Below are 16,030 nucleotides of genomic sequence, written 5' to 3' on the forward strand. Positions count from 1 at the left end.
GGCTGAAGACAAGCAGAAAGCAACAGGAAGGGACAGAGTTTAACTAAAACTGTACATCAATGAATTGGTTTGTGACAGGACATTGTGGGGAAGAGGAAATTATAATGTTGTTTTGATTTGGAATGGACAAAGTATCTACAATAAGGTAATAGACTTGGGACACAGAGATAAATGAGACTTAGTCACCAGACAGACGTGATTACAGGGTGAATAAAAGGTGGAACATAAGTATTCAACAGTAAACCACCTTACAGGATCTCTGGAGAATGGAAAAGCAAGATGGGAACCCTGACACTAATGGATAACAAAGGCATTACAGAGAAAGCATTTGGCTTCAGATTATGCAGCTGAATCAGCCTGAATGCAAATTCTGGGTGCTATGTGTCAACAACACAAGCAGGAGAACAGTTTTTATGCTGGTAAAAACAATGACTGCAGATGCTGGAAACCAAATTCTGGATTAGTGGTGCTGGAAGAGCACAGCAATTCAGACAGCATCCAATGAGCAGAGAAATCGACGTTTCGGGCAAAAGCCCTTCATCAGGAATAAAGGCAGTGAGCCTGACGCGTGGAGAGATAAGCTAGAGGAGGGTGGGGGTGGGAGAGAGTAGCATAGAGCACAATGGGTGAGTGGGGGAGGGGATGAAGGTCAGGGAGGAGAGGGTGGAGTGGATAGGTGGAAAAGGAGCTAGGCAGGTCGGACAGGTCCGGACAAGTCAAGGGGACAGTGCTGAGCTGGAAGTTTGAAACTAGGATGAGGTGGGGAAACGGAAAATGAGGAAGCTGTTGAAGTCCACATTGATGTCCTGGGGTTAAAGTGTTCCGAGGCGGAAGATGAGGCGTTCTTCTTCCAGGCGTCTGGTGGTGAGGGAGCGGCGGTGAAGGAGGCCCAGGACCTCCATGTCCTCGGCAGAGTGGGAGGGGGAGTTGAAAGGTTGGGCCACGGGGCGGTTTGGTTGATTGATGCGGGTGTCTCGGAGATGCTGCCTTGCAGTATTTCATTGCTCATCCCTGCATTAAACAGGAATTCATTAGAAATTGTATCAAAGGTGGTGTGATAATTTTTGAAGACTTAAGTCTTTGTATAATCAGGGACAGACACATTGGCAAGAGTGATATTATCCGAGATCCTCCTTGAATGTTTTTGTCAGTGTTTCTTTGAATAACATATTGTGCAAATAGCTAGGGATGTAACTATCTCAGATCGACCATTGGGTGATGAAGCTGAGTGAATGAGTAATATCACACCGAGATCCTCCAAGAAATTATACCGGAATTCAAAGAGATTATGACATTTTAAAGTGACCATAAATCACACCCGAGCATCAGTAACAAAGTCCATTATATGATATTGAGAGAGAACTGACCAAGGTAAACAGGGGAAACAGACTGAAATGTCAGGCTGTAAATGAACAGTGGAAAACATTTAGAGCCAGAGAGACCTAGAGACGTACAGCACATAAACGGACCCTTCGGTCCAACTCGGCCACGCCGACCAGATATCCTTTCCTAATCTCGTCCCATCTGCCAGCACTTGGCCCATATCCCAATAAACCCTTTTTGTTCATATACCAATTCAGATGCCTTTTGAATGCTGGAATTGTACCAGACTCCATCACTTCCTCTGGCAGTACATTCCCTACATAACCACACTCTGCGTGAAAAGGTTGCCGCTTAGGTCCCTTTTAAATCTTTCATCTCTCACCCTAAACCTACGCCCTCCATTTCTGGTCTCCACTTCCCCAGGGAAAAGACCTTGTCTGTTTATCCTATCCATGCCCTTCATGATTTTATAAACCTCAGGAATGTGACCCCTTAGCCTCTGACGCTCCAGAGAAAACAGTCTCAGTCGTTTCTGCCTCTCCCGATATCTCAAATCCTCCAACCCTGGCAACATCCTTGTAAAACTTTTCTAAACACTTTCAAGTTTCACAACATCCTTCTAATAGGAAAAAGACCAGAACTGCATGCAATATCCCAAAAGTGCCCAAACCAGTGTGCTGTACAGCTGGAACATGACCTCCAAACTCCTATAATCAATGCTCTAACCAATAAAGGAAAGCATACCAAACACCTTCTTCACTATCCACTTACCTAGGTAACACTTACGGGGGCATGGGCGTGGACATGGATTGGACGATGGATGTGATGGGCGGGGGGGCGGTGTTGAACGGATTTGGGGACGGGCTGAGGGTGATGTAGGATGTGTCTGGGAGGTGGGAGCAGGTGGCGGGTGGAGGGTGGGATCAGATGGTTTTGGGGGCAGGATTTGCTGTTGGGTCGGTGACGTTGAGAGTCGGGTGGGGGCGGTGTTGGATGGGTTTGGAGGTGAGCGGGGTGTGTTTTGGGGGTCTGTCAGGGTGTGGGGGCTCACTCATGGCTTGCTGCTGCCTAGTCACCTGAACAGGGAGCAGACTGGACTGAAAACTCCGAGCCCCAGAGGAAAGGTATTGAATCGATTAACTGAATAATCAATTAACCAAACGAAATAGTGCCCGCCCATCTCGTTCAGATAATCGAGGTTCCTCTGTAAACCATCTGGAATATACCCTAGTGTTGTGTGAGTTTTACCTTCACCCAATCAACCCGTGCTCGATCCTGCTGAATGGCCCCAATATTGGCCCAGTTCCAGTTTAAGACCTAAATCTGTCAACCTGCCTGATCTTTTTCCACAACTATGTTAAAACAAAGACAGTTGTGGTGACTGGACGCAATGTGCTCTCCGACTGGTACTTCAGTCACTTGCCTGACCTGGTTTTCTGAGGAGGGGTCCAGTGTTGCACCCGCCTGAGTACCATAGAGCCCTCTACGTCTTGATTGAGGAAACTTTCTTGAACACATTTACAAATTCCACCCAGTGCGGGCCTTTTACACTCTGGGTGACCCAGTCAATCCAGGGGAAGTTAAAATCTCCATCCAATACTACTCTATTATTTGTATAGGTACCTGCAAACTCACGACACATTTGCTCCTCTCGGACCCGCTGGCTATTTGAGGGTCTAGACCACGATCCCAGCAGACTGACCATCCCCTCTTTGTTTCTAACTTTTAAATTTATGGCCTCATTTGATGACTGCTGATCAGAATTGTCTTGATGAACAGTTGTTATTTCCTTCCGAATCAAAAGGACAACTCCCCCTCCTCACTTACTTGTCCTTCAGTCACGCCTGTAGTTTCTGTATCCTGGAACACTGAGCTGCCAGTCCTGCCCTTCTCTCAGCCATGTTTCGGCTATGGCTACAATATCCCAGTCCCCAGAGCTAATCCATGCTCTGAGCTCGTCTGCCTTACCAGTCAGGCCTCGTGTGTTGAAATAAATGCCCTTTAAACCAGATATCTTTCCGTCCCTCGACTGTGCCCCTGGATATCCTGAATAGGTAACTTGCTCTTGATGGCTGATGTATTTCCCCTGACTTTTCGATGGTCCCTCTCTCACTCAGAGTCTCAACTCCCTGCCAAACTAGTTTAAATCCACCTGGGTAACACTAGCTAATCTCCTCCCTGGGATACTTGTGCCCCTTTGCTTCAAGTGCAAATTATCCCCTTTGTACCGGTCCCCTCTACCCCAGAAGAGATCCCAATGACCCAAGAACTGAAAACCTTGCCCAATTTACCAGCTCCTCAGCCACACATCCATCCATCCTACCTTTCTATTTCTATCCTCACTGGCACTTGGCACTGGGAGTAATCTGGAGATCATTAAGGTCAATATCCTGCTTTTTTAACTTCCCACCTGACTCCCTGTACTCATTTCACAGGACCCCATCCATCTGTCTACCTCTGTCATGTGGACCAATGTTCACAATGACCTCTGGATGTTCACCCTCCCCTTTCATAATGTTCAATAACGACTCAGAGACATCCATGACCCTGGTACCTGGGAGGCAGCACACCATTCTGGGGTCTCTTCTGGAGTCACACAGTCTCCTGTCTGTCCCCCTCACAACTGTGCCTCCTATCAGTATCACGATCATTACAGAGGATCTGGCAAACATAGACTGGGAGGAACTCCCTGCAGTTGGGTCCATATTAGGAAAGTGGAGTATTTTAAAGTGATGCATTGAGAACGCAGGGGCAGTGTGCTCCTTGAAGAGTGAATAGTAAAGGCAGCAAGTCCAGGGAATACTAATCAAGTGATGTCGTGAGTTTGATAAAGGAAATACAGTGCAATAAAATCAGGTGAAGCCCTTCACAAGTATAAAGAGTGCAAGCAGATTGTGGAAAATGAGGGACAATATGAAATATATTTGGCAGATACGATTGCGGAAAAGCCACAAGTATTTTATCAGCATCGTGAGAGTAAGAGGATTCCCAACAAAAGAGGGAGGCCTGTGAGAAAGCAAACGGACAATCTGTGCATGGAGCCAGAGGAAGCAGGTGAGGTCTTCAATGAATACTTCCCATCTGTGTTCACACAGGTGAAAGACACTGTCGCCGGGGATTTCAGTTGGGATGCTGAGGTTCCAGAATATGTTAAGATCAATAAGGAGGAGGTATTAAATGTTTTCACAGGCATAAAGGTGGGGAAATCCCCAGTGTCCAGGGAAATGTATCCCAGGCTGCTATGTCATTCAGAAAAGGACATCTGTCTACCATCACGTTTTCTGCACGACTTGGCCACAGCAAAGTATTTGCCTCCCAATTACCCTCTTCAAAGGCCAAGCAAGTTACTCAGTTCAAGGGCAGCTAGGACTGGGCAAGAAAGGCTGGTCAGCCAGAGACACCCACATCCCATACCTGATTTAATAAATAACCCATTTGGATGGTCCCACTGGAACCGTGCTGGGAGCAGTGTCCTGGCCAATCATGTCAGTAGGTTTATGGACAGGGCTTTAAACTGACAGAGAGGATGCTGGGACATGGTTCAGGTGAAAGGAGCTTTCCAAATCCTAAGAGAAAAGGCGAAACAATGGAACAGCATGGGAATGTGGCTGAAGGCAATCAGAAAGGAACAGGATGGGACAGAGTTTAACTAAAATTGTACATCAGCGAATAGATTTGTGACAGAAAATTGTGGGAAAGAGTAAGTTATTTTTTTTTAAATGGACAACGTCACTGTAATAAGGTAGATGGATTTGTGACACAGAGATAAAAGATTTAGACACCAGGGAGACATGGATATAGGGTGAACAAAAATTTTCAATGATTCCCAATCTTGCGGAAACTCAGGAAAAATTGGGTAACACTAAAAATAATGGATACCAAAGGCATTACAGAGAAAGCATTTGGCTGCAGATCATGAAGTAGAGTCAGTCTGAATGTAAATTACTACTTGCCAAGGACACAAGCAGCAGAACAGTTTTAGCCACTGAACAGTATACCATTGGTCATCATTGCATTACACAGGGACTCGTTGGAATTTTTTAAAAAAGGCATTGTGATAATTTTGGAAAACTTCAATATTCGTATAATCTGGGACAACACACGGTCAACATTGATATTGGAATAGGACTTCGGTTATATTTTCTTTCAGTGTTTCTTTGAAAAACGAATTGTGCAACTGTTCAGGGACATAACCATCGCAGAGCGACCGAGTAATGAAACTTAGTGAATGAGTCATGTCACCTGCAGAGATCCTTCAGGAAATTTTGATAAAGTGCAGTTTAAAGAAATATAAAGTTTTAAAGGGATTCACAGAGGACAAGTTACAACTAGAAACAAAAAAGCCAATTACATGTGTGTGAGAGGAGAATTGACCAAGGTAAACAGGCTAAACAGACTGAGACATGTGTCTGTAAATCGACAGCAGAAAACATTTGAAGGAACAGTGTAAAACATCAACAGAAGGACATTCCATTGAAACAGTATAAACCTCAGCAAGAAATCCCCACTGGTCCCGCACACAGGACAAAAGGGATCATACTAGATTATGAGGCTGAGAGGATCACCAAAAAGTACGTAAAATCCTGAAGTAAGAGAGTGTTTTAGGAGTAAATTTTAAATAGATTGCAAAGGGTATACTAGCAGGAGGAGGGCAGTGGGAAGGGGAACCATGGTCAGGGTTTATTGACACGATAGGAACAGGGAGAGGTGAAGGTGCTGGAGGTGGTGAGAGTGTTACAGGGAGTGGTCAGGGCCTGAACGGTGTTACAAAGCCAGGACAGATTGCTGTAGCTGGAGGGGTTTGCAGAGGTAGGGAGGGACATATGGATTTTTATTTATTCATTCCTGGGATGTGGTTGTCACTAACTGGACTAACATTCTTTGACCCAACTGCTAATTACCCAGAGGGTAGCTCAGAGTCAGCCATATTGCTGTGGGTCTGGTGTCACGTGCAGGCCAGACCAGGTTAGAATGTCAGATGGTCTTCTCTAAAGGACGTAAGTGAACCAGAGGAGTTCTTCCGACTGATCAACAATGTTTTAATGATGGTCCCACCAATGTCTTATACAGATACAACATGACATCCCAACTCTTACTCTTAATGCTCTCCCCAATGAAGGTAACCGTCCCAAACGCCTGCTTCACCAGCCTGTCTACCTGGGACACCACATTCAAAGAACTGTCTACCTGCATCCCTGGGTCACTGACAGACAACACTACCCAGGGCCCGAACATTAACTATACAGGTCCCACCCTGGTTTGTTTCACCAAAATAGAACACCTCACCTTTATCTAATTGAATTCCATCTGCTATTCTTCAGCCCACTATCCCAGCAGTACTGTTCATCCTGTTGTATCATAGATAACCTTCTCCACTGTCCACTTTCCCACCAATTTCAGTGTCACCCAAAATAATTACTTACCAGGAAACCAATATTTCCATCCAAACCATTTATCCAAATGACAAACAACAGGGGAGCCACTCCACCGCTGGTCACATGCCTCCTGTCAGAAAAACAACATGTCTCCCATCACCCTCTGTCTACAACCATCAAGCAACTTTTTGTATCCAGTTTACTAGCTCCTCCTGAATGCCATATCCTTTTACACTGATCTGAGCTTATTACCCAGTATACCAGACAGAACACACAACACAGAACAGTTCAGCCCAAGACCCTTCGGCCATGCTGCTCTGCTAACATTTTATCCGACTGTAAAATCAAACTAGCCTACATACCCTTCATATTACTCTATCCATGTATCTGTCCAAGAGTCTATTAGATGTCCCGAATGTGTCTAATTTTACTACCACCATTGGCAGTCCATCCGACAACCTGCCATCTCTATCCTTTTATCCATCCTCCAATGACCTTAAAATTATGCCGCCATGTAACAGCCATTTATGCCATAGGAGAAAAAGTCTCTGACTATTCACTCTCTCTGTGCCTCTCATCATCTTGTTCACCTCTACCAAGTCACCCCACCCCCTTCTTCACTCCAATGAGAAAAGCCTTAGCTCCCTCAAATTTTCTTCATAAGAACTGTCCTCCATTCCAGGCAGCATCCCAGTAAATCTCCTGTGTACGCTCTCTAAAACTTGCACATCCTTCCTGTAAAGATGGGATGAGAACTGAACACAATATTCCAAGTGTGGTCTCACCAGGTCGCTAGAAAGATGCAGGAAAACCTCACGACTCTTGAAATCGATCCCCTTGCTAAGAAAAGCCCACACAACATATGCCTTTTTAATCAACCCTATCAATGTACGTGGCAACTTTGAGGGACCTATGGACATGGACGCCATGATCTCTCTGTTCCTCCACAATGCAAAGTATTTTTCCTTTCACCCTGTATTCTATATTCTGGTTCAACCTTCCAGAATGAATCACTTCACACTTTTCCGGATTGGACTCCGTCTGCCACTTCCAGCCCAGCTCTGTGTCCTGTCAATGTCCCATTGCAACCGACAACAGCCCTCCACATTCCCCACCACTCCACCAACCTTCATGTTATTGATAAACTTACTAACCCACTCTCCAACATCCACATCCAACTCATTTATAAAAATCACAGAGAGCAGAGTCCCAGAGCTGATTGTTACAGAACCCCACTGGTCACTGAGCTCCAGGCTCAATATTGTCCATCAGCTGCTACCCTCTGTCTTCTCTGGGCCATCCAATCCTGTATCCAGACAGACAAATTTCCCTGTATCCCAATTTTCCTTCTTTTCTGAATGAGCTATCAAAATATTCTGTCATATCCTCAAAGAATTCAATAAGGTTTGTGAGGCATGACCTGCCCCTCACAAACCCATGCTGTCTCTAATTTAACTATGGCTTTCCAAGTAGTCATAAATCCTTTCTTTAGAGTCCTCGCCAATAATCTGCACACCACATACATTAGACCAAATCTGTAATTTCCAGAATTCTACCACTGTAATATGGTCCAGACGCTACAAATCTTCTCTACTCTGCCTTGTTCCCCAGAAGGGCACTGGAGGGTGGTGGGGATTACAGCGTCAGGGAGGGATATCAGGACAGGAGGATTTTGCAGACATTAGGAGGGTTTCAATGCCAAAAGGAGGCTTCAGTAATTGTGAGGTTTCATGGTGATGAAGGCATTTGAGGACGGAGGGAGGATTGTAGGGAAATGAGAGGTTTCACAGTTTAGGTGCTTTGTTCGGACTGCAAGTGGTTACTGAGTCGTGGAGGTTTAAGCACTAGTGGATATTACATAAACATGTGGTTTTGGTTGCGATGCAGGAAGCTTGAGAGTATGGGGTCTGAAGGAGGTTACACAAATGGGAAGAGTTGTCAGGAGTGCAGGTGTTTACAGAGACAGCAATGGTCTGATCTGGAGCAGAGGACCCAGATTGGGAGGGATGTGGGGACTGGAGGTGGTTTCACAGGGAGGGAGGACCATAGACCCACAGGAGGTTACAGAAATGTGGAGCACTGTAGGGCTGACAGGTTCATGGAGTTGGGAATATTGGGAGGGATAGAGAAGTTTACAGGGATAAGGATGTTTGTAGGACTGGGCTGGATTACACAGACAGGGACTGTTTTAGGGAGCTGAGCAGATTACAGAGATAAAGAGGTTTGTATCGACTGGAAGAACAAACAGAGATATGGAGGGTCATCGTGACTGAATGATCAACTCGGTTTAGTCATCACGCATTTGGCAGAGGAAGATACTGTCTGAGGAATTCAGTTCAGTTTTTTTCAAATGGTGCTTAAGTATATTGATGAGGCAGTGCAGATGATGTGGTTTACATGGACTTGAATAAGTCCTCAAACAAGATCCAACACGGAAGGCTGGTCCAAAAGGACTGGGTTCTAAGGCAAGTTGGCAAATTGGATGCAAAATTGGTGGATCGAATATTTTCACCACCGGGTGTACCACAGGGAACTGTGCAGGAACCATTGAACATTAATAACTCGGATGTGAAAGCAAAAGGTATCATTAGTCGGTTTGCAGATGACATGAAAGGTGAGGGTGTTGTTCACAGTGAGGGGGATGGTCTCTGTCTGCTGTCCGATGTCGATCGGATGATAATCTAAGCAGAGTTTAGTTCTGATTGAAGTGAGGTAATACTCTGTGGGAGGTACGATAAGAGAAGTACAGACATAATAAACGGTAGGTCCTTGCGGAGAACTGAGGAATACAGGGACCTTGGTGGACAAGTCCATAGATCCCTGAAGGTGTCAGCACAGGGAGACAGGGTGGGAAAGGCACCTCAACTGGGAGTGGGAGAGGGACCCATATCCTGGTGGGGTGAATTGCGAGAGATGCTTGAGAGGATATAACCTGGTCTGGCAGGGTGTTGGACCTTAAATAAACGTAAGGCCAGAAAGAAGATTGAGGCTGGTATACGAGTTAAAGACAGCAATTTCAGCAGACAAGGCAGGCAAGAACATAGCAGGGAATGGGGGAAAACTGATGAGTAAACTGCATTTATTTCAATGCAAGGGGCCAGACAGCTAAGGAAGATGAACTCAGGGCATGGATTGGAACATGGGACTGGGATATTATAGTTATTACAGAAACACAGCTGAGGGAGGGGCAGGACTGGCAGTTCATTGTTTCAAGGTAGAGATGCTACAGGAAGGGGAGGCAAGAGAGGACGTGTGGTAGTGGGTTCTGATTGCATGATTCATCACAGCAGTACTTAGGGAGGATATTCCTGTGGGATCACCCAGTGAAACTGTGTTCGGGGAACAGAGAAATAAGAATGGGTCATCACTTTGATAAGATCGGACTGCTGACCCCGAAAATCTGTGGCAGACTGAGGAACAAATATGTCGGGACATCTTAAATAACAAGCATAATAATAGGGCTGTTATGGTTGGGGTTTTGCAACTTTCCAAACCGAGACTGGGACTACCATTGTTCAGTGTTTGCAAGGGAGGAATTTGGTAATTGTGTTCCAGAAAACTCCCAATCAATATGTAAATGGACTGAAAAGAGAAAGGGGCAAAACCTGACCTCCACTTGGGAATTAAGGTAGGGAAAGGGACTGAGATGTGAGTGGGAAAGCATTTTGCCAAAGTGACCACAGTTCTTGTAGTTTGAAAATAGCTTTGGATAAGGACAGGCCTGGTCCACAAGTGCAAGTTATAAAATGGAGCCTGACCAAACTTGATCGATTTCGCCAGGAACTTACAAAATGTGATTTGGGAACGGAATTATTTACAGGGAAAGTGAAGTTTGGCAAGTGAGAATATTTTGAAAGTGAGATAAATAAAGTGATCAGCGCCAGCATTTTCCTGTTTGTGTGCAGGTCAATGCTGACAGCATTCGGAAACACTGGCTGTCTATTGAGGGTCTGGTCAAGGAAAAGGGGGGACATGTCAGGTATAGCCAGCTGGATCAAGGGAATCCCTGAGGATATACAGGGACTTTAGGAATACACTTTGAGTAGAAAACAGTAATGGAGAAAGGCTAAATGGGCGGCACGGTGGCACAGTGGTTAGCACTGCTGCCTCACAGCGCCAGAAACCCGGGTTCAATTCCCGCCTCAGGCGACTGACTGTGTGGAGTTTGCACGTTCTCCCAGTGTCTGCGTGGGTTTCCTCCGGGTGCTCCGGTTTCCTCCCACAGTCCAAAGATGTGCAGGTCAGGTGAATTGGCCATGCTAAATTGCCCGTAGTGTTAGGTAAGGGGTAAATGTAGGGGTATGGGTGGGTTGCGCTTCGGCGGGGCGGTGTGGACTTGTTGGGCCGAAGGGCCTGTTTCCACACTGTAAGTAATCTAATCTAATCTAATCTAAATGAAATAGCCTCAGCAGAGAAGGAAAGGGGAATCCAAAAGTGATTGTATCAGTATATTAAGAGTGCATAAGTAACTCAGGACAAAATAGTGTCCTTTCGTGATCAATGAGGCCATCGAGGTGTGGAACTGCAGGATATTTGCTAAGATCCTAAACAATTTTTTCACTTCAGAAATTACTGTGGACAAAGACTGGGGAACTCGGGGACAAGAGTAAAACATTAGACCACAAATGGAGTTCTCTGCAATTCCAGTCTCTCTGCTACAGGAAGGATGTTGTGAAACTTGAAAGGGCTCAGAAAAAATTAACAAGATATTGCCCGGATTGTTGCTGAATAAGCTGGGGTTACTGTCACTGGAGAATCGGAGACTGAGGGATGATCTTACAGAGGTCCTGATATGAACATGAGCGGCATGGATAGGGTAAGCATTCAAGGCCTTTTCCCAGAAGTTGGGGAGTCCAAAAATAGAGGGCATAGGTTTAAGGTTAGAGGTGAATGGTTTACAGAGGGACTGAAGGGACAGCTTCTTCACACACATGGTGATGGGTGTATGGAATGATCTGAGAGAGAAAATAATGGAGACTGATACAATTACAACATTTAAAAGGTATCTGGATGGGCATCTGAATAGTAAGGGTGTAGACGTATGTGGGCCAAATGCTGGAAAAGGGAATGGATTTATTTAGATCTTCTGGTAAGCCTGGACGAGTTGGGGACCAAAGGGGTCTGTTTCTATGCTGTAGATCTCTATGACTTGAAAAGAGTGCATGTTATAGAAGAGGTGGTGCTGGAGGTTTTAAAACACAAAGGTATGGCAATTTCCAGAACCTGATTAAGTGTATCACAGGACACTGTGGGATGCTGGGGTAGAAATTGTGGAGCCCCCTAGCAAAGGTATGTGTACTACTGACAGCCACGTGTGATGGGCTGGCAGGTTGGAGGGTGGCATCATGGACAGTGAAGGATGTTTTCTGAGATTACAAAGGGATCTTGATGAAGGGAGTGAATGGGCTGAAAAACTAGAGATGGAATTCAATCTGAATAAATACGAAGGAATGCATTTTGTAAAACAAACAAGGGTAGAGCTTATACAATTAATGTTAGGGCCTCGGTTCATGTTTTAGAGCAGAGGGACCTTTGGGTTCAAGTACATAATCCTTGAAGTTTGCATCACAGGATGGATAAAACAGTGCTTGGCATGCCTGACTATTGCTCAGTCCATTGAGTGGAGGATTTGGGACGTCATGTTGAGATTGTACAGACATTTCCGAGGCCTGTTCTGCAATACTCTGTCCAGTTCTGGTCGCCCAGTTAACAGGGAGGATAATAATAAGCTGCAGGGGGTTCAGAAGAGATTTACCAGGAGATTGCTGGGTATGGAAGGTTTGAGTTCGGAAAAATGGCTGGATAGGCTGTGTCTTTTTTCACTGGAGCCTGGAGGTTGAGACATGATGCTATAAAGGTTTATGAAATAAAATGAGGTATATAGATCAATTTAATGGTAGTTGCCTTTTCCTCAGGATGGGGGAGTCTCAAGAGGAGGGGGCACATTTTTAAGGTTAGAGGAGAGAGATGTTCAAAAAAAGATATGGGGCAATTTGCTACACAGAGGGTGGTTTGAGTGTGGAATGAACATCCTGAGAAAGGGGTTGATGTGGGTACAATGACAACATTTAAAAGATATTTGAATAAACAGGTGAATAGGGAAGTGTTGGAGTGATACGGGCCAGCAACAGGCAGCTGGGAAGAGTTTAGTTTTAGATTATGGTGGGTATCAACTGAAGGGTCAGTTTCCATGTTGTATGACTCTATGACAAGAATATGGTTTGATTCCATTATTGAAGAAAGGATCAGGGCTGGGTCCACTGATGTGCATCATCTACATAAACGATTTGGTTGAAAATATAGGAGTGATTGTGTGAAAGTTTGTTGATGATCAAATGAATGGTGTAGTGGGCAGTAAATACGGTTATCAAAGGGGATACTGACCAACTGGGCCAGTGGACCAAGGAAGGAAAGATGGAGTTTAATTCAGGATTTTGTTAAGACAAACCAGGGAGGACGAAAAAAGTTAATGGAAGGGCTCTGGCCAGGGTTTTTGAACAGAGAGAGAGAGACCAGGGAGTGCAAGTTACATTGTTCCTCGGAAATGGCATCACAGGTGGACAGGGTGGGGAAAGCGACATTTGACACATTTGCCGACATTGGCCAGCACTTTGTTACATACATTGGAGATATTTGTAACATTGTCCTAAATATTTCCCTTGGGCAGAGGAGGCCACGGGGTGACCCTAAGAATGTTGAATAACCAAGGGTAGGTGAGTCCAAAACTAGAGAGTATAAACGGGAGGTGAGAGTGCAAGGATTTAAAGAGGGAGCTGAGGGGGAACATTATCCACAGAGGATGGTGCAGAGACGGAACAGACTGCCTCAGGCACATGGGAGAAACAAGAACAATTGTACAGCATGGAAAAGACATCTGGGCAGGTACATGGAGAGGAGAAGGTTTGAAGAGATAAGGGCCAAAGGCAGGCAAATGAGACTCATTCAGTTTAGGTAACATGGGCAGCATTGAGGAGTTGGACCACAGGTTCTGTTTCCGTGCTGTATTAATCTGTATCCAGCTGAAGAGGATTAGTGTAACAAAATAAGACATGTTGTAGACACTGAAGCAAGTTACAGTGATGGGTATGGTAGTCTGGAATGCAGTACATTTCAAATATGTGGAGGGACTATCAGGAAGAGAGGAGGATCCAGGGACAGGGACTATTGTAGGAGTTAAAAATGACTGAAGACACTTGTGCACAAGCCATGCCACAGATACAGTGTTGCAGAGTAGTGAGTCTTAGTACAGTGTTGGAGGGAGAACACAGAACAGAAAGATCCCAGGCAGCATTCCCAACCTCTTGTCGGAGGCCTACTCTCCCCTCAGTTGTACTGATGCTCACTCAGACAGCACAGGACTGGATTGATAACTATGAACTCCGGATGCTGTCTCAGTGCAACATAAGTTAAAGTAGACGTGGTGATTGAGCATGGGGTGTGTCTATACTGTGCTCCCCATCCAGCACTGTATCTATATCATGTCTTGTTAGCGATGTTTGGAGCCCTCTCATTGCTCTCTGCTCTGTGCACTGAGAGTGATCTTACCTCACGGCAGGAGTTATTGAAGGCTCCAGATCTCCCTTCCCTTTGAAGATGGTTGGTCAGCCAGAGAGACAATGAGGTGATGGATGAGACACACAGCAGTTGGGAAGTCTATTGAGTCAGCAACTTCCTGACTACCTACAGGAGACATAGCGGTAGACAGAATGGGAAATTAGACTGATGCAGTGAGGGTTACACAAGGAGAATGGAAATGAGCCCCACAGATATCTGGAAAATCCCAAACTCCATCCTTGGCCTGTGCTGTTGCGTCTCTCTGGAGTGGAGAATTCTGTTAGCTCAGGATGTAGAGTAGCTGCAAGAGCGGGAGGCACTGACAGAGGCAGCAATTAGACCCAGACAGTGAGGGATACCACATGGAGAGAGACTGAGTGATATCACCAGAGTGCTGGAAGACTTCAGGATCACACAATCATGTTGGAAGAATGGGTTTGGCTTCACGTATCAGTGCTCAATGATGAGCAACCAGTGAGCAGGTGAAGTGATGGCCTAGTAACATTATTGTTAGGGCATTTATCCAAAACCTCAGCTAATGTTCAGTGGAGGCAGGTTTGAATCCCATCATAAGATATGGTGGAATTTAAAAATCAATAATTTTAAAAATAGCAATGAACAATCGATAAACAAATATGAAACCATTGCTGATGTACAAAAATCACAATCCCTGAGATTAGATTCCCTACAGTGTGGAAACAGGCCTTTCGACCCAACTAGTCCACACCATCCCACCAAAGAGTAACCCACTCAGACCCATCACCCTCGACCTAATACACCTAACACTGTCGGCAATGTAGCATGGCCAATTCGCCTGACCTGCGCGTCTTTGGACTGTGGGAGGAAACCCGAGCATCCGGGGGCAATTCACGCAGACACAGGGAGAATGTGCAAACTCCACACAGTCGCCCATTGCTGGAATCGAACCTGGGACCTTGGTGTTGTGAGGCAGGAGTGCTAATCACTGAGCCACCGAGCCGCCCACTTGCCCTTTCGACAACGAGACCTGATCATCCTCACGTGGTCTGCACGACATCCCCACAGCAAAGTGTTTGCCTCTCAATTGCCCACCAAAATGGCCGAGCAAGCTACTCAGCTCATGGGCAGATAGGGCTGGGCAATAAAGGCTGGTCTGCCAGAGACACCCACATCCCATACCTGATTTATGAAAAAATCCAATAGGATGGTCCCACTGGAACCATGCTGGGACCAGTGTCCTGGCCAATCATGTCAGTAGGTTTATGGACAGGGCTTTAAACTGACAGAGAGGATGTAGGGACAGGGTTCAGGTGAAAGGAGCTTTCCAAATCCAGAGAGAAAAGGTGAAGTATGGGAGCAACATGAGAATGTGTCTGAAGGCAATCAGAAAGGAACACGATGGGACAGAGTTTAACTAAAACTGTACATCAGTGAATAGATTTGTGACAGGAAATTGTGGGAAAGAGTAAATTATGATTTTTTTTGAATGGACGAAGTCTTATCAATGAGGTAGATGGATGTCTGACACTGAAATAAAAAAAGATTTAGACACCAGAGAGACGTGTTTACAGGGTGAACAAAAGTTGGACATAACTATTCAATGGATCACAACCTTGCAGAAACTCAGGCAAAATGGGTAACAAAAACAATAATGGGTAAAAAAGGCATCACAGAAAAAGCATTTGGCCTCAGATCATGAAGTAGAGTCAGTCTGAATGTAAATCCTGGCTACTACTTGCCAAGGTCACAAGCAGCAGAACAGTTTTAGCCACCGAACAGCATTCCGTTGCTCATCACTG

General features: G+C 45.4%; 1 long non-coding RNA gene across 1 annotated transcript in view; it reads right to left on the reverse strand.

Moving 5' to 3' along the window:
• The window catches only part of LOC140484501 (uncharacterized), a 28,371-nt gene extending 13,992 nt beyond the window's left edge, over window positions 1-14,379 (reverse strand). Inside the window, exon 1 of the long non-coding RNA XR_011962205.1 lies at window positions 14,244-14,379. This is a non-coding gene — a long non-coding RNA (uncharacterized lncRNA). The remainder of the gene's footprint in view (window positions 1-14,243) is intronic.
• Window positions 14,380-16,030: the final 1,651 nt, after the last annotated feature.

The sequence above is a fragment of the Chiloscyllium punctatum genome, chromosome 13, assembly GCF_047496795.1.
Source record: "Chiloscyllium punctatum isolate Juve2018m chromosome 13, sChiPun1.3, whole genome shotgun sequence".
In the NCBI taxonomy this organism is placed as follows: domain Eukaryota; kingdom Metazoa; phylum Chordata; class Chondrichthyes; order Orectolobiformes; family Hemiscylliidae; genus Chiloscyllium; species Chiloscyllium punctatum.